Genomic DNA, 19,946 nt, shown 5'->3' with positions numbered 1-19,946 from the left:
TCCCCTCCCTCTTGGGCCTCCATCCCACCCCACCCCACCCCGATCCCACCCATCTAGGTTGTCACAGAGCACCGAGCTGAGCTACCTGTGCTTTATAGCAGGTTCCCACTAGCTATCTATTTTACACATGGTAGTGTATTTATGTCAAACCTAATCTTCCAATTCATCTCACCCTCCTCTTCACCACTGTGTCCACAAGTCCATTCTCTACATCTGCATCTCTATTCCTGCCCTGCAAACAGGTCCATCTGTACCATTTTTCTAGATTCCACATACATGCATTAATATACGATATTTGTTTTTCTCTTTCTGACTTACTTCACTACGTATGACAGACTCTAGGTCCATCCACATATCTAAAAATGACCCAGTTTTGTTCCTTTTTAAGGCTGAGTAATATTCCATTGTATATATGTACAACATCTTTATCCATTCATCTGTCGATGGGCCTTTAGGTTATTCTGTGATCTGGCTATTGTAAGTAGTGCTGCAATGAACATTGGGGTGCATGTGTTTTTTGAATTACAGTTTTCTCTGGGTATATGCTCAATAGTGGGATTGCTGGGTCATATGGTAATTCTATTTTTAGGTTTTCTTTGTTTGTTTGTTTGTTTTTGTGGTACACAGGCCTCTCACTGTTGTGGCCTCTCCTATTGAAGAGCACAGGCTCCAGAAGCGCAGGCTCAGCAACCATGGCTCACGGGCCCAGCCACTCTGTGGCATGTGGGATCTTCCCGGACCGGGGCACGAACCCGTGTCCCCTGCATTGGCAGGCGGACTCTCAACAACTGCGCCACCAGGGAAGCCCCTATTTTTAGGTTTTTTTTTTTTTTTTTTTTTTTTTTTTTGCGGTATGCGGGCCTCTCACTGTTGTGGCCTCCCCCGTTGCGGAGCACAGGCTCCGGACGCGCAGGCTCCGGACGCGCAGGCTCAGCGGCCATGGCTCACGGGCCCAGCCGCTCCGCGGCATATGGGATCCTCCCAGACCGGGGCACGAACCCGTATCCCCTGCATCGGCAGGCGGACTCTCAACCACTTGCGCCACCAGGGAGGCCCTATTTTTAGGTTTTTAAGGAACCTCCATAATGTGCTCCATAGTGGCTGTATCAATTGACATTCCCACCAACAGTGCAAGAAGGTTCCCTTTTCTCCACAACCTCTCCAGCATTTGTTGTTTGTGGATTTTCTGATGATACCCATTCCAACTGGTGTGAGGTGATACCTCATTGTAGTTTTGATTTGCATTTCCCTAGTAATTAGTGATGTTGAGCAGCTTTTCGTGTGCTTCATGGCCATCTGTATGTCTTCTTTGAAGAAATGTCTATTTAGGTCTTCTGCCCATTTTTTGATTGGGCTGAATGAAATGTTTTGAGCTGAATGAATATTGAGCCGAATGAAATGTTTATGTATTTTGGAGATTAATCCTTTGTCCGCTGATTCATTTACAAATATTTTCTCCCATTCTAAGGGTTGTCTTTTCATCTTGTTTATAGTTTCCTTTGCTGTGCAAATGCTTTTAAGTTTCATTAGGTCCCATTTGTTTATTTTTATTTTTATTTCCATTACTCTAGGAGCTGGGTCAAAAAAGGTCTTGCTGTGATTTATGTCAGTGTTCTTCCTATGTTTTCCTCTAAGAGTTTTATAGTGTCCGGTCTTACATTTAGGTCTTTAATCCATTTTGAGTTTATCTTTGTGAATGGTGTTGGGGAGTGTTCTAATTTCATTCTTTTATATGTAGCTGTTCAGTTTTCCCAGCACTGCTTATCAAAGAGACTGCATTTTCTCCACTATATATTCTTGCCTCCTTTTTCATAGATTAGGTGACCATAGGTGCGTGTGTTTTATCTCTGGACTTCCTATCTTGTTCCATTGATCTGTATTTCTGTTTTCCTGCCAGTACCATGCTGTCTTGGAATACTGTTGCTTTGTAGTATAGTCTGAAGTCAGGGAGCCTGATTCCTCCAGCTCCATTTTTCTATCTCAAGATTGCTTTGGCTATTCGGGGTCTTTGGTGTTTCCATACAAATTGTAAAATTTTTTGTTCTCATTCTGTGGAAAGTGCCATTGGTAATTTGATAGGGATTGTATTGAATCTGTAGATTGCTTTGGGTAGTATAGTCATTTTCACAATATTGATTCTTCCAATCCAAGAACATGGTCTATCTCTCCATCTGTTTGTGTCATCTTTGATTTCTTTCATTAGTGTCTTATAGTTTTCTGAGTACAGGTCTTTTGCCTCCTTAGGTAGGTTTATTCCTAGGTATATTAATCTTTCTGTTGCAATGGTAAATGGGAGTGTTTCCTTAATTTCTCTTTCTGATCTTTTGTTTTTAGTGTATAGGAATGCAAGAGATTTCTGTGCATCAATTCTGTATCCTGAAATTTTACCAAATTCATTGATGAGTTCTAGTAGTTCTCTGGTAGCATCTTTAGGATTTTCTATGTATAATGTCATGTCATCTGCAAACAGTGATAGTTTAACTTCTTCTTTTCCAATTTTTATTTCTTTTTCTCCTCTGATTGCCATAGCTAGGACTTCCAAAACTATCTTGAATAAAAGGGGAGAGAGTGGATATCCTTGTCTTGTTCCTGACCTTAGAGGAAATGCTTTCAGATTTTCACCATTGCAAATGATGTTTGTTGTGGGTTTGTCATATATGGTCTTTCTTATGTTGACCTAGTTTCCCTCATTGACCACTTTCTGGAGAGTTTTTAACATAGATGGGTGTTGGATTTTGTTAAAAGCTTTTTCTACATCTATCGAGATGATCATAATGGTTTTTATTCTTTAATTTGTTAATATGGTTTATCATATTGATTGTGTGTATTTAAAAATTCTTGCATCCCTGGGATAAATCTCACTTGATCATGGTGTATGATTCTTTTAATGTGTTGTTGGATTTTGTTTGCTAGTATTTTATTGAGGATTTTTCCATCTATGTTCATCAGTGATACTGGTCTGTAATTTTCTTTTTTTGTAGTATCTGTCTGGTTTTTGTATCAGGGTAATTGTGGCCTCATAGAATGAGCTTGGGAGTTTTCCTTCAGCTGCAATTTTTTGGAAGAGTTTAAGAAGGATGGTTGTTAGCCCTTCTCTCAGTGTTTGATAGAATTCGCCTGTGAAGCCATCTGGTCTTGGACTTTCGTTGGAAGATTTTCAATCACAGTTTCAATTTCACTACTTGTGATGCTTGCTCATATTTTGTATTTCTTCCTGGTTCAGTCTTGGAAGGTTCTACCTTTCTAAGAATTTGTCCATTTCTTCCAGGTTGTCCATTTTATTGGCATAGAGTTGCTTGTAGTAATTTCTTATGATCCTTTGTATTTCTGAAGTGTCCTTTATAATTTCTCCTTTTTCATTTCAAATTTTATTGATTTGAATCCTCTCCCCTTTTTTCTTGATGTGTCTGGCTAAAGGTTTATCAATTTTGTTGATCTTCTCAAAGAACCAGCTTTTATTTTCATTGATTTTTTGCAATTGTTTTCTTCATTTCCATTTCATTTATTTCTGCTTTGATTTTTATGTGTTCTTTCCTTCCACTAACTTTGGGTTTTGTTTGTTCTTCTTTCTCTAGTTGCTTTAAGTGTAAGGTTAGGTTGTTTTTTTGAGATCTTTCTTGTTTCTTGAGGTAGGATTAAATTGCTATAAACTTCCCTCTTAGAACTGCTTTTGCTGCATCCCATATGTTTTGGGTTGTTGTGTTTTTGTTGTCATTTGTTTCTATGTATTTTTTTGATTTCCTCTTTGATTTCTTCAGTGATCTCTTGGTTATTTAGTAGCATATTGTTTAGCCTCCATGTGTTTATGTTTTTTACAGTTTTTTTTCCTGTAATTGATTTCTAATCTCATAGTGTTTATTGTTGTCAGAAAAGATGTTTGACATGATTTCAATTTTCTTAAATTTACTAAGGCTTGATTGTGACCCAGGATGTAATCTATCCTAGAGAATGTTTCGTGTCCACTTGAGAAGAAAGTGTATTCTAATGCTTTTAGATGGAATGTCCTATAAATATCAATTAAGTCCATCTGGTCTAATGTGTCTTTTAAGGTTTGTGTTTCCTTATTTATTTTGATTTTGGATGATCTGTCCATTGGTGAAAGTGGGGGTGTTTAAGGCCCCTACTATGATTGTGTTACTGTCAATTTCCCCTTTTACGGCTGTTAGTGTTTGCCTTATGTATTGAGGCTCTCCTCTGTTGGGTGCATAAATATTTACAATTGTTATGTTTTTCTTGGACTGATCCCTTGATCATTATGTAGCATCCTTTCTTGTCTCTTGTAATGGTTATTTTAAAGTCTGTCTTGTCCGAAATGAGTATTGCTAGTCCAACTTTCTTTTGATTCCCATTTGCATGGAAAATCTTTTTCCATCCTCTCACTTTCAGTCTGTATGTGTTCCTAAATCTGAAGTGGACAGAATATATACGAGTCTTGTTTTTGTGTCTATCCAGCTAGTCTGTGTCTTTTGGTTGGGGCATTTAATCCACTTACATTTAAGGTAACTATCAATATGTATGTTCCTAGTACCATTTTCTTAATTGTTTTGGGCTTGTTTTTATAGGTCTTTTTTGTCTCTTGTGTTTCCCACCTAGAGAATTTCCTTTAGCATTTGTTTTAAAGCTGGTTTTGTGGTGTTGAATTCTCTTAGCTTTTGCTTGTCTGTAATGCTTTTGATTTCTCCATCGAATAGGAATGAGATCCTTGCTGGGTAGAGTAATCTTGGTTGTAGCTTTTTCCCTTTCATCACTTTAAATATGTCCTGCCACTCCCTTCTGGCTTGCAGAGTTTCTGCTGAAAAGTCAGCTGATAACCTTATGGGGATTCCTTTGTATGTTATTTGTGCCTTTTCCCTTGCAGCTTTTAATATTTTTTCTTTGTATTTAATTTTTGTTAGTTTGATTAACATGTGTCTCAGCATGTTTCTCCTTGGGTTTATCCTGTATGGGACTGTCTGTGCTTCCTGGACTTGATTGACTATTTCCTTTCCCATGTTAGGGAAATTTTTGACTATAATCTCTTCAAATATTTTCTCAGGCCCATTCCCTTTCTCTTCTTCTTCTGGGACCCCTATAATTCAAATGTTGGTGTGTTTCACATTGTCCCAGAGCTGAGACTGTCCTCATTTCTTTTTATTCTTTTTTCTTTATTTTGCTCCACAGTTTTATCCACCATTATATCTTCCAGCTCACTTATTGTTTCTTCTGTCTCAGTTATTCTGCTATTGTTTCCTTCTAGTGTATTTTTCATTTCAGTTATTGTGTTGTTCATCACTGTTTGTTTGTTCTTTAGTTCTTCGAGGTCCTTGTTAAACATTTCTTGTATCTTCTTGAGCAGTGCCTCCATGCTATTTCCGAGATCTTGGATCATCTTTACTATCATTACTCTGAATTCTTTTTTGGGTAGATTGCCTATTTCCTCTTCATTTATTTGACCTTGTGGGATTTTACCTTGCTCCTTCATCTGCAACATATTTCTCTGTTGTCTCATTTTGTCTAACCTACTCTGTTTATGTTCTTCTTTCTGCAGGCTGCTGAGTCATGGTTCCTCTTGCTTCTGTTGTCTGCCCCCTCGTGAGTGAGGTTGGTTCAGGGGTTTGTGTAGGCTTCCTGGTGTGAGGGACTTGTGCCCATGCTCTGGTGGGTGGAGCTGAGTCTTTTCCCTCTGATGGGCAGGGCCACATCAGGTGGTGTGATTTCAGGTGTCAGTGAGCTTAGTATGAGTTTAGGTGGCCTGTCTGCTGATGGGTGGGGCTGTGTTCCTGTCTTGCTTGTTGTTTGGCCTGATGCATCCAGCACTGGAGTTTGCAGGCCATTGAGTGGAGTTGGTTCTTCATGTCGAGATGAGGACCTCCAGGAGACCTCACATTGATTAATATTCCCTGGGACCTGAAGTTCTCTGTTAGTCCAGTGGCTTGGACCCTACAATCCCACCACAGATACTCAGGCAGAAAGAAAAGAAAAAAAAAAAAAGCAACAAACAGCAAGGAGCAGAACAATAACAAAGAATAAAAAATAAAATAAAATTAGAAAAATAAAAAATATATTATGAAAAATAACAATAAAATTGGAACAACAACAAAACAAAACAGAGCCACAACAGCAAAAAAAAGAAAATAAAGAAAATTTTAAAATAAAAAATAAATTAAAAGATAAGAATAAAAAAATAAAAATAAAATAAAATAATAAAAGATTAAAAAAAATTAAAACTCCCTGGTGCCTCCTGTATAAGTGTCCTTGCCCCCACAGTGAGCTACAGCCAACCAACACCTGCCTCCTCAGTAGGCCTCCAAGACCTCTAGGTGGGTTTCTGCAACCACTGTGTCAGCTCCACCTCTGCATGTGTTTCTCTCACCAGCATCTATTCCTGAAGTTGGACTGGAGCACATGTGTCTGCGCAGGACAGCTGAGACACAGGCCTCCACAGGCATACCTGCAGGGGCTGGTGAAGCCAGACTAGGACTTCGAGGGGGACAGCCTTCAGCCCGCCAGGACCCACATGGCCAGAGACCCTGTCAGGGGCATCACTCGGGCTGCCAGTTCCCACAAAGCCAGAGGAGGCTTTGGTGGGGGTGGGGCTCAGGCCCAGGACCTACTCTGCCAGAAGAGGGTTTGTCGGGGTGGTGTGTGGGCTCTTGGGACCTGCACAGCTAACAGCAGCTTTGTGGGGGCTGGTACTCAAGTCCACCAGGACCCATGTGGCTGGAAGAGGCCCCAGCTGGTGCGGGACTCAGGCCTGGGACCCACGCAGCTGGAGGGGACCCGGGGGTGGGGCTCCAGCTGGAAGAGGCCTTGTGGGAGTGGGGCTCAGACCTGGGACTCATGTGGCTGGAAGTGGCCTTAGTGTGGCAGGGGGAGGGGTGCTGTTCAGGCCCTGATCTCCATCAGGCTCACTAGGGCCCGAGTGGGCAGGGGAGATGCTGGCTGCATCCTCTCAGATCCCCCAGTCCCCCAAAAGTCCCTCTCCATCCCCGCTGATACCCCACCATGAGTGGGCCCTTCCGATCATGGGAACTTCTCCTCTCCCCCAGCGCCACCTCAGGGGTGCTGGTCCTGTCCCACCTCCACTTTTCTTCCCCTCATCCTACCTGGTCATGCACAGATTCCTCCCATCCCCTAGGATGTTCGAGGTCCCCCACCAGCACCTAGTAGGTGCTCTACTTGTGAGGAGATGTGAACTCCACATCCTCTTACTCCACCATCTTGACTCTGCCCCTGCATTCTGTAATAACTTTAAAACTTTAACTTTTATAATCTATAAAAATATTGCATCACTATTTCTGTACACCTGAAACTAATATTTATAATATTGTAAATCAACTATACTTCAATAAAAAAATTTTTTTAAAGAAACATATAAACCTAACTTTGTTGTCAGTGATGGTATAATCAGCAGAGAGGAACTATTTCAAGTAACACAAAAACGTAGTAATTTGGAACTCTGCATCCTGTACCCCAAGGACAAGAAGAACTGTAAAAACAGTGAAGTTTTCTGGTTGGTGTCATTGCCATACTGAGGTCATTCTTTGCATATTCTAAGTCAAATGAGTAATTATGTTAGTGTCATTGAAACCTGAGATTTCTGGCAAAGTTGAAAGAAGATGTTGATATGAGATGATTAGAGTAAAAACCTTACAGCTTAAGATTTGAACTGGAAGTATAATTTGAACTGGAAGTATAATTATCCTGATGTATTTTATCCTTAGTGGGGGAAAAAAACCCTCTTATCTCTGTCTCCTAAAAGGACCAAGAAACTGACTAATCCTATAACATGACTAATGAGAATTGTGGCCTCTAGATAACATTTCCAACTAAAGGAACCAAGAATCTTTGGAGGAATGCCTGGTTCCAGGCCTGAAGCAGGAAATGTGAAAGATGAACCTGAAACATCTTTCCATACAGAATAGAAGGATGCTACCAAACACTATTGGGATTGTGCCAAAAATACACATAAAATCATAAGAGGAATCTGAAACATAATTGAAACCACAGTGAAATATTATATCCACAAGACTGCCAAAAATTAAAAATCAGACAAAAACAAGCATAGGCTAAGTTGTGGAACAATGAAAAAAACTCACAAAGTGCTCGTGGGAGAGTAAATGGGAACAAACACTTTGAACAGAGTTAAGCATACCTAGTATGTCAAACATGTGCATGCTCTATCACCTAACAATTCCAACCCTCAAGTTTATACTCCAGAGAAGCTCTTGTACTCCAGCATGTACCACAGTGTTCAGAGCAGAATGATTTGTAAGGGTTGGGGGAATGTGGAAGAAAATTAGAAACAACTCAAAGACACTTGCAAAGAATAAATGAATAAATATGTTTTGGAATATTCACACAATACAATATCAGACGACAAGGAAAACAAATTAACTACAGCTATTACAACTGCATGCATTAGCATGAATTAATCTAAAAAACATAGTGACCAAAGAATTCAAGTTGCAGAAGAAATCATACAAAATGATTTCATTCATGTATTATTTTTGAGATAATTCATGTACCATAAAATTCACCCCTTTAAAGTGAATTCAGAGGTTTTAGAATATTCAGTAGTGCAATCATCACCACTACCTAATCTCAGGACATTTATATCAGCCCCAAAAGAAACTATACCCATTAGAAGTCACTCTTCATTGGGGAAATATTTATTCAAATCCTTTAACCATTTTTAGATTGGGTTGTCATTTCACTGTTGAGTTGTAAGAGTTCTTTATATATTCTGGAGACTAGTTTCATACATGATTTGCAAATATTGGGTTGTCTTTTTTTTTTTCCTTTGAAGCACAAAAGTTTTTAATTTTTAAAAATTTATTTTATTTATTTTTGGCTGCATTGGGTCTTCATTGCTGCTCGCGGGCTTTCTCTAGTTGTGGTGAGCAGGGGCTACTCTTTGTTGTGGTGCGCAGGTTTCTCATTGTGGTGGCTTCTCTTGTTGTGGAGCTCAGGCTCTAGGCACGTGGGCTTCAGTAGTTGTGGCGGGCATGCTCAATAGTTGTGGCTCATGGGCTCTAGAGCACAGGCTCAGTAGTTGTGGTGCACAGGCTTAGTTGCTCCGCAGCATGTGGAATCTTCCCAGACCAGGGCTCAAACCTGTGTTCCCTGCATTGGCAGACGGATTCTTAACCTCTGAGCCACCAGGGAAGCCCCAAAGTTTTTAATTTTGATAAAATCCAGGTAATCTATTTTTATCTTTGGTTGCTTGTGCTTTAAAAGATGTCTTATCTAAGTTAATTATTGCCTAATCTAAGGTCATGAAGATATTTACCTATGTCTCTTCCCAACGGTTTTTGTAGTTTTAGCTTTCACATTTAGATTTTTTTATTCATTTTGAGTTAACTGTATATGGTGTGTGGTAGAGGTTCAACTTTTCTTTTGTACATATTCAGTGGTCTAGCACCATTTGCTGGAGACAATTATTTTCCCTATTGAGGTGTCTTGGCACCTTTGTTCAAAATCAATTGACCAATGTAAGAGTTTATTTCTAGGCTCTCAATTTAATTCCATTGATCTATATGCTTTCCTTATGCCAGTACCACACTGTGTTGATTACTGTAGCTTTGTAATAAGTTTTGAAATCAGGACGTTTGAGCCTTCCAAATTCGTTCTTTTTCGAGATTAGCTGTTGGGGTCCCTTAGGTTTCTGTATGAATTTTTAAGATAAGTTTGTAAATTTCTGAAACAAAAAGCCAATGGGATTTTGTGAGGGACTGCATTGACTCTGTAGATCAATTTTGGGACTATTGCCATCCTAACAGTATCAAGTTTTTCAATCCATAAAAATGAAATGTCTTTCCATTTACTTAGGTCTTTTTTTCAATGTTTTATAGTTTTCAGTGTACAAGTCTTGCATTTCTTCTGTTAAATTTATTCCTAAGTATTTTATTGCTTAATGCTATTGTAAATGAAATTGTTTTCTTAATTTGGAATTGTTCATGGCTAGTGAGTAGAAATACAATTGATTTTTGTATACTGATCTTATCCTGTAATCTTGCTGAACTTACCTGTTAACTGTAACAGCTTCTACGATTTTTTATGTACAAGATTATGTCACCTCCAAATATAGTTTTACTTTTTCCTCTCCAATTTCACTGTTATCTGATTCATCAGCATACAATTGTTCTTGGTATTCCATAATAATCCTTTTTATTCTGTAGGGGTGGTAGTAATGCATCCTTTTCATTTCTGATTTTAGTAAATTGAGTGGCTTTTTTTCTGTACAGTATGGATAAAGGCCCATCAATTTTGCTGATCTTTCCAAAGAACAACAAATGCCATATGGTTTTACAAACAATAAAAAATGCCTTTTATTTCATTTTCTTGCCTAATTTCCCTGGCTAGAACATCTAGTAGAATGTTGAATAGAAGTGGTAAGAGTGGACATATATTTTTTCTTCCCGATCTTAGGGGGAAAGTCTTCAATCTTCCACCATTAAGTAGGATGTTAGCTGTGGGTTCTTTGTAAATGCCTTTATCAGGTTGAGGAAGTTCTCTTCCATTCCTAGTTTGGCAAGTGGGTTTTTGTTATTTTTAAATGAAGCAGTGTAGAATTTTGTCAAATACCTTTTCCATGTCTAATGTGATAATCCTGTCATTTTGTCCTTTAAACTACTGATATAGTGTATTACATTAATTGGGGATATTAAGCCAAGCTTGCATTCCTGGGATAAGTCCCACTTGGTCATAGTGTCTGATCTTTTAATATTTTGCTGGATTATTTTGCTAGTTTTTTAAAGAATTTTGCATCTATATTCATAAGTGATGTTTGTGTGTGGTTTTCTTTCCTTGTGATAGCTTTGCCTGGTTTTGATATTAGGGTAATATTGACCTCATAGAATGAGTTAATAAGTGTTCCTTCTTCAGGTTTTTGGAAGTTTGTGAAGAATTGATATTCTTCTTAGAACTCCGCCAGTGAAGCCATCTGGGCCTGGGCTTTTCTTTCCATAGTTGTTTTTGTTTGTTTGTTTGTTTGTTTGTTTGGTACACGGGCCTCTCACTGTTGTGGCCTCTCCAGTTGCGGAGAACAGGCTCCGGACGCGCAGGCTCAGCAGCCATGGCTCACAGGCCCAGCCACTCCACGGCATGTGGGATCTTCCCAGACCGGGGCACGAACCCGTGTCCCCTGCATCGGCAGGCGGACTCTCAACCACTGCGCCACCAGGGAAGCCCCCATAGTTGTTTTTTGGTTTTTTTTTCATTACTAATTCAACCTCTTTACTTGTTTTAAGTTTATTAAATTTTTTCTATTTCTTCTTGAGTCGGTTTTGGTATTATGTGTCTTTCTAGGTATTTGTCTATGTTATTTAATTCATTAGCATAGTATTCCATAACTCTTCTGTAAAGTTAGTAGTAATGTCCCCCTTTAATTCCTGATTTTAGTAATTTGAGTGTTCCTTGATCAATTTTGATCTTTCCAAAGAACTAACTTTTGTTTTGCTCCTTTCTCAATTGTGTTCCTTTTCTCCATTTCGTTATTTTCTTTCTTCTGCTTGCTTTGGGTTTACTTTGCTCTTTGTTTTCCAGTGTCTTAAATTGGAAGGTTAGCTTTTCTGTTTTTGTTTTAATAAATCTATGTATTTATAGCTATAAATTTCCCTTTAAGCAGTTTTTGCTGCATCCCACCAGGTTTGGTATGTCTTTTCATTTATTTCAAAGTATTTTCTAATTTCTCTTTTGAGTTTTTAGACCCATTGGTTTTAGGAGTGTATTGTTTAATTTCCACATATTTCCAAAGTTCTCAACTTTACATCTAACTTCATTATGATTGGAGAATATACTCTGTATGATTTTAGTTCTTTTAAATTTTGAAGCTTGTTTTATGATGTAGCCTGTGGAATATTGAATAACGTCCCACGTGCACTTGAGAAGAATGTGTATTCTGATGTTTTTACGTGCTCTACACGTTAGGTCTAGTTGCCTTAGTGTTGTTAAAGTCTCTTATTTTGTTGATCTGCCCAGTTGTTCTATCCACTGAGAGCAGGGTATTAGTGTCCAACTGTCATTGTTGAATTGTCCGTCATTCCCTTCCAGTCAGTTTTTGTTTCATATAGCTTGGGGTTCCTTATCATTGGTGTTGCTCATCATTTCAGACTGTGCCCTTCTAATAACATACTTTGTTTTCAAGTCTATTTTATCTATTAGTATAGCCACTCCAACTTTCTGATAGTTTATTTGCATCCTTTTCCATTCTTTTACTTTCACTATTTGTATCTTTAAAGTGTCTCCTGTACACAGCATATAGTTGGATCATGTTTATTTTTATCCAGTCTGATCCCTTATTTTTTGACTGGATTAATCCATTCACATTTAATGTTATTATTGGACCTATGCCTACCATTTAACTTGTGTCTCATGTCTTTTCTGTTCCTTTATTCTTTATTTACTTTTTGCATTGACTATTTTCTAGTGTAACATTCTTTCAAAATTTTTGCAATTTCATAATTGAGTTCATAGTTGAAAAAGTAGACTCAAATATCCAAATTGCTCCAAATATACTTTTCCCATAACTGAATCAAGTACTCAAAAAATCATTAAAACATTTTTTTGGATCCCTATCAACAAAAATGTTTTTATATGAACCTATTTAACATTTTAGCAAAAAGTTATCAATTTCTCTCCAAGTAAAGAACTTTTCTGCTCAAGTACTAATTCTTGTGTCAACTCTAGATTAAATCAAATTCAAAGGGAGGGGTATTTGCATAATTTCAAAAGCAACTCTAAGCTTATTCAATATCAACTAAGTGTTTTTCAAATTTTCCTGGTAGCTTTTGCAGCAAATTTACAAAATGCTAATTACAATGAAAATTTATAATGTCAGAAACTATGCAAAATCAGCATTTCTTGATCCGTATCATGATGCTTCAATTTCAACTAAACTTTTGTACCTACCTGTGAAGGTGACAAGCTTTTCCTTTCCTTGGAGTTTTAATTTTGGTTTACTCATATACAGTGTGGTATCAGCAAGAAAGTATTACACTGACATGTTTTGTTCTTGATTACTGAGTACTTGGCATTCCTTTTGTTGCAAGAAAATCTGAAACTGGAATAGGAATGTAAACCATTGTTAAAACATCTTAATAATTCAACCAATGAGCATTAGTAAGGAAGACAAGATTGTTGTCTTTTATCACAAACTGGTTATGGTTCCTGGATTTGAATCTATATACTGATCAATTTTAACAATGGTGACACTTTTCAAAGAGTCTGTTTCAGAAAACTTATTTGCAATAAGCATCATTAGGTGAAACAAAACAGTAAGAGAAATCCAGGCTCATTAAAAAATTCCAAGAGATCCAGATTTTTGACCTAACATAGCAGAAGCACTTTCTGTAGTGATAGTTTTTTCTTTGTATCTAGCAAAATTCTTCTGCAGATGTCAAAGATGCAAAAACATGCCACAAGTGATTTTTTTTTTTTAGGCTGAGAATTCATATTTTTTTGTAAATTTGGAACTCCTTTAATACAAAGCATACAAAGTATTAACTGGGCAGTGTCTTTTACATCACAGCTCATCTAAAGATAACATAGTTTCAGTTTTTCAATTTTGAATCAACTAATCTTTAGTACTATTAGAAAGGTCTTATATTCTATAGGTAGTTGCTGGCTTAACTGAAGATATTTCATTTTTGTAAAACACTGTCTTTTCCTCGTAATTTTCTAACAAAATTTCCATAACAGAAATCACAAATCCAACAGAAAAATCTTTTTCTGTGCACGAATACAAGCTCTTTTATAGCTGGCCAAGTATATAAGCTCTTATCCTGTTATAAACTGTTTAAAAACTTTGTTGGACTTTTGATTTCAGGTGATTAATTTCATCTATTCTTTTTTGACTGTTGAAACATTAAACTCAATATGCATTTGAAGAAAATGTATCTTAATATTGTTCACTTTATTATTATTTTTTACATAGTTTTTCTTCTGCTCTGGTGCAGCATATTGCAATAATCATTCATCATAAAATTCATGATATTATCTTCCAGTCTTTTCCAGTTGTGGTACTAGCTCAGTTCTGTATCAGTAGAACTGATTTTAAACTTAATAATTTGTTCATACTTTTGAACTAGAAAACATAATTCAATTGTATTAAAATGAATATAGGTATCTCAATTTAATTACTAATTGTGACTTACATAGGCACAGTAACTCATGCTGTTTGAATAAAATATCAAATGAACACATTACTTTGGTTAGTAAATCATTGTTAGAATGGAACCAATTCTTTGACATCAACTGGTGATGTGTTTATGCCTAATACAAACAAGCAATACACTGATCCCTTATCTTACACAATGCAACAGATAAAGGGAAATATGGTCCTATCAAAAGTTTCATTTAACAAAAACCATTTTACAGTTCCATTCACACTAGCCATATTTCAAGTGCTCAAAAGCCATGTGGTTAGAGGGTACCATATTGAACAACACAGTCTAATTCATTGCATGAGGGGAAACTTAAGTGGGTTTAGAATTGCTGGATTCCTTCCATTTATGTACTTCTCTATAGAAGCATCTTCTAATGAATAATCTTACCTAGTGATCTCTGACAGTCTTTTTACACATAAGGCATTTACAAGTATACAAAAAAGCCTAAAAAAAAAAAAAAGCCTAAAGGAAACAGGCTGAAATAATCAAATTAGCATCAAGTGCTATCTTTTATTATTTTCCAGAATTACTTAACTGTCTAGTAGGGGCACATTGGATCTCTCTTGCAGACTAAAATCTGAATGAATTATAATGGGAAATGAAGTAAAATGCAGTTTGAGAAACAAATTTGTTTGACTAAATGTTTTTGTGAGGTCAGTAAAGGAAAAACAAGGGCCTTGGTGATAAAGACATAACAGATGTTGAGTCAGGATTTGCCTAATGGAAATAATGAATGAGCAAAACTCACTTACCTGTCTTTTCTCCCATGAATGAGGCAGGAATCAAGGTTTTTATTGATTCTATTTCCTGAATGTGTCAAGTTTCCCTTCCTTTCTACTCTTACTGCTCTGCAAGCTGTCCTCAGCTTATCATCTGTCAACTGGACCACATCAGAAACCAGCTAATAGTCATTGTCTTAATCCACCCTCCACAACACTGCTAGAGTGACCTTTCTAAACACAAATTGGGTAATGCTACTCCCATTTAAAACCCTGTGTGGGGCCTCCCTGGTGGCGCAGTGGTTGAGAGTCCGCCTGCCGATGCAGGGGATACGGGTTCGTGCCCCAGTCTGGGAGGATCCCATATGCCGCGGAGCGGCTGGGCCCGTGAGCCATGGCCGCTGGGCCTGCGCATCCGGAGCCTGTGCTCCGCAATGGGGGAGGCCACAACAGTGAGAGGCCCACATACCGCAAAAAAAAAAAAAAAAACCCTGTGTGGTTCTTTACCACCACCTACAGGATGAAGTTCATACTTTAGTACATGGTTCAAAGTTCAAAGGTGCCCACTGTGTTCCAGACACTCCATTAGTGCACTCCCCACTGAAAGACCCTCATGATGTTCAAAATCCATTCCATTCATAGCTATACACATTTCACAAAGGCATTTAATACAGCTCCTATTATTCATCCAGTAAGCAAGTTCTTAGTCCTTCAAAACCAGTTCTACAGTCACCTGGAAGGCTTTACAGACCCATGTAGAGATTTGCTCCCTCCATACCTGGTGTATCTTCAGCACATTATAACACTAGATTATAATGACCAATGAACAACCTGAAGTCAGAGAACGTCTGATAAATCTCTATTTCCAACCTAAACATAGTGTCTGACAAGAAGAAATTCTAAATAAGTATTGATCAGTATGGTGACTAGGAAAAGTAGATTAAGGACAACTCTGATTCATCGCAATGGACTAATTACATATAGTCCTCCCACTCATCAGGTCTGTTCAAAGTCACCACTAGCAAGCATCATGTTAATGGGGAGGGGAGATGGTAACTCCCTATATAAAGCTCAGAATGTGAGCATATACCCCTCACACCTACATCATTGCCCTGAGAAGCAGCCACCTGCATCAGTATGAATATTAAAAGGAAAGCAAGTCCTGCATTTTGCAGCTTTCTTCTCCCTGAATTTGATCACACCAGCGTCCCTTTTCAATGTCTTTCATGGATCAGGCTTTCAAGAATTACACAAAGCTTGGAAAAAAATAGCACCAGCAGGACTGCCATGAAGGGGGGATACTGAAATCACCAGGGCTATAGGGTTGGCAGTCAAAAGCCATTATAGGGCTTCCCTGGTGGCGCAGTGGTTGGGGGTCCACCTGCCGATGCGGGGGACGTGGGTTCGTGCCCCGGTCCAGGGGGATCCCGCATGCCGTGGAGCGCTGGGCCCGTGGGCCGTGGCCGCTGGGCCTGCGCGTCCGGAGCCTGTGCTCTGCGGCGGGGGAGGCCCGCGTTCCGCAAAAAATAATAATAAAAAAATTAATATTTTAAAAGGCCATTAATAAATTAATGAAGCAGTCATGCTGAGTTGGCTCTCTGGGACCCCACAGCTTAAATTCACTTTGCTAGTAAGCCTGAAAAGTATATGGCAGTAGAAGCTCTTGAGACCACCACCTCCAGTCACATTGGTATAGCGAACAAAGTTTCTTACAACGGGCCCAAAATAATTTAATAGCTTTTGAGTAGATTAGAGTGAACTGAAGTGTGCAGTTCAAAGAAAATGAGAAAATGGACATATCCCTACTCATTTGATTTAAACTGTCAATGTTGCTAAAGTAACTGTAGAAACTGGTCTTCAAGTCACCTGGTAATCCAGCAGTCTTCTCAATTCCTAGCTATAGACTAGCTGGTTAGACTCATTTGAGGAACAATCTATTTAGAACATTTTTCATTATTTGGAGCAAATTATTAACTTACAGAAATAGCCTAAAATTCTTGTAAAATTCTAGTAAAAACTATCTTCTATAGGATTCTTATAATATATAACCTGTATATTAAAATTGCCTTTAAAGTATTTATGAAAGCTTATTTTAAACTCAATTTAAATTTGAATACATAAATAACACTTAAAGAAGGGAATTCTCAATATATGTAACATTTTTACCTAAAACCTAAAAACTTTATTGCATATACATTTCAGTTCATGTTTCCTTAGATACTTGTTCCTCTACAGAACATTAACTAGAATTTATAAATATGGGCATATTTCATTAACTTCTACAACATTTTTTTGGCAATCATAAGGAAGAACAAGACTTCTCTTAGAGAGATAAAATTATATATTAAGGATCAGGTAGAAAATGCCTACTTTAAAAACTGGACATCTGAGCAAACATTCATTTGATCTAATTGTGTTGTGATTTTAAAGGATTTTTTTCCCAGCATCTATATAAAAATTTACATTTAGTTGTTAAAGAAGTAGTTTCTAAAAACAGACTCAATGCTCTGAAGAGTTGGGAAGTCAGACAATTTTAAAGTTTATATATACAACAAACTATACATGTAACAATTAAAACATTTAATGAATTAATATAACCCCACCGATACAATGTTTGCTACTGTATTAAAAGCATTTATTCAAAATATGTCAGCCTCCTTCCAAAGGATGAAAGACACATGAGCCCATTTCTTATATTATGAGGTATATGGTAACAACAACAAAAATCCTAAATACAAAAGGATCATCAGTTGCCTAAATATAAAATTGAACTTTGGCAAAGATATGAGTGTTATACAGAATACCACAGCCAATAAGGAGATCCTTAAGTTTACACCGTCTTCCTATATCATGGCACTGTCCCTGTTCACTCTTCCCTTTCAAAGGGTGAGTTATAACCCTGTCCCAGATGACTCAGAATTTTAAATAGGTGGTCTGCTGATTAACACATATTTTCTCAAACCTCAATACTACAGCTATACAAATTACACTTTAAAAATATTTGAAACAGATAATTGAATTTATTGGTTGACTATGAGTAGGAAAATACATCGGTAAAGAAAAGAGACCCTGTATATAAATATAATACTAGCTAGTTACAATTTGACCAAGAAGGTTCCACTGAAAAGAAGAGTAAAAGCCCTTGTTACCGCCAGTCCATAGGTCATATTCAGTTTCCCATTACCCTTATCAAAGAGCTGCCTAGGCAAATGGGACATTCTTTGAGCTTAGTGCAGATAATGTGCTGGGTTTTGTTACATGAATGGTAAACAAAACTTAGTCCAGTGCATTACACAATTTAATGTACTGTAAATAAAGACTAGATATTCTATTTTAAACACTACTTCAACATACTGGTTACTAAAATTTATGTAACCAAGAAGAAGAGCAAAGTGAACATCTCAAAATACTGTTTACAAGTAGGGGAGAAACACTTGCTAAAGGTTTTCTTTGAATTATCTGCAGCATTTGTACGGCTATTCTTATTGGTTCATTAAAAGAGCAAATTGCTATAACTGTTTTACTTAGGTTGGCTTTTATACTTATATAGCATGACCCCAAAACCTTAAAAGTCACTATGGAAACTAATTCCATAAGTTTAAATAGTAAAAAAATGGAATACTAAAATTGGAATTTATTATTGAAAACCGGAAATCTTTTAAGAGCTTTGAAATTTTAATTTCAACATTTAGAAGTGCATTCCACCCAATTTAATAATGTCCTTAGGTTTCAAAGTGCTAACTCAAAATAAGTTTTCCTGGCTGTCACCAAATCAAGTAAAAATAAAAGCACATTTCTTGGAGATGTTCCCTGCCTATCTTCTAGGACTATTAAAGTTGTAATCAACAATTTATTTCTACAACTTTAGTTTAAATTATGCCATAAATTAATTTTGATGAACATTGTTTAAATTCTTAAAGCATAAATAATTATCACTAATACAGTAAACTGTACTTCAAGAGATTTACAAGGAACTGAGCGCCTCCAAATTTCTGATCATTAAAAACAGAATATATACCCCAAATTTTCTGTAAAACATTCATAAAATGGATTTATCCAGTAAGAATACTGAAATTACATTATGGCAACACCACATTAAATATATTTGTTACAGAATTTTTGAAGAAAACCTATACTGTGAAAACATACTAGTTTTTATTGCATTTTAGGGAGTACGGATTATTGGAAATTACTCAGGACACAGAAAATATTTAAAACACAAAATCTTGCTTAACAGTCTATTTTGGTGTGACCATTTATTCCCTATAGACTTAAAATATTTTTCTCTCTTTTAAAGGTTACAGTTGTAAATCTGCACTCTTGGTTCAATTTATCTAATCTAATAAGGTGGAGAAGCTGTTCAAACTGACCCACAGAAGGTAGTCTGCCACAGAATGCAGTCTGCCTAGAAGAGGCAAGAACAAATATTTTCAAGATGTAACAGGCCATTATATCTTACTATGCTGCCCCCAAATTCAAATATTTTGTAGACAATAACAAACACAGATGAAAACACTTTGTGTAAAGCTCAAACCTTTAGCATCTAACAAGTGCACTCTAGTTCCAGCATCTATGAAAAGAATATATCCTCCATAAACAGTGCTTCTCCCCTTCCCCTTCCATAAAGCTCTCTGGACCTGTTATTACATAATGCAGATCATAGGAAAAGCAGTTTCCTTCATCTCATCAGTCCAACCAGCTCCAGCTTGCCCTTGCTGGAAATTGTCATGATGCACATTACCAACACAGTGTTTAGGATAAATGAGTAAACACACCTTTTATTCACACTTTACAAACAAAACAAAAAACCCAAAAAGAAACCCCATAAAAGTTATGCATTGGTTCTATATCAGTAATACCAGCTTTCCAATATACTGACTATAAACTGGATGTGTTCGGTGCCAGCACAACTTAAAACAAAAAGCAAAAAATAAAATACCATCACAACAAAATGTTAAAAAAAAAAAAAAAAAAAAACCTTCAAAGGAAAAACCAGGTCCCAGACAAAGATTCAAGATCAAAACCTTTTGGAGAATTTTTTCTTTTTTTTAAAGAAAAAGAAAAAAAAAAAAAAAGAATC

Source organism: Mesoplodon densirostris, chromosome 3, assembly GCF_025265405.1.
Source record: "Mesoplodon densirostris isolate mMesDen1 chromosome 3, mMesDen1 primary haplotype, whole genome shotgun sequence".
In the NCBI taxonomy this organism is placed as follows: Eukaryota; Metazoa; Chordata; class Mammalia; order Artiodactyla; family Ziphiidae; genus Mesoplodon; species Mesoplodon densirostris.
Note: the sequence above shows the minus strand (reverse complement) of the source record.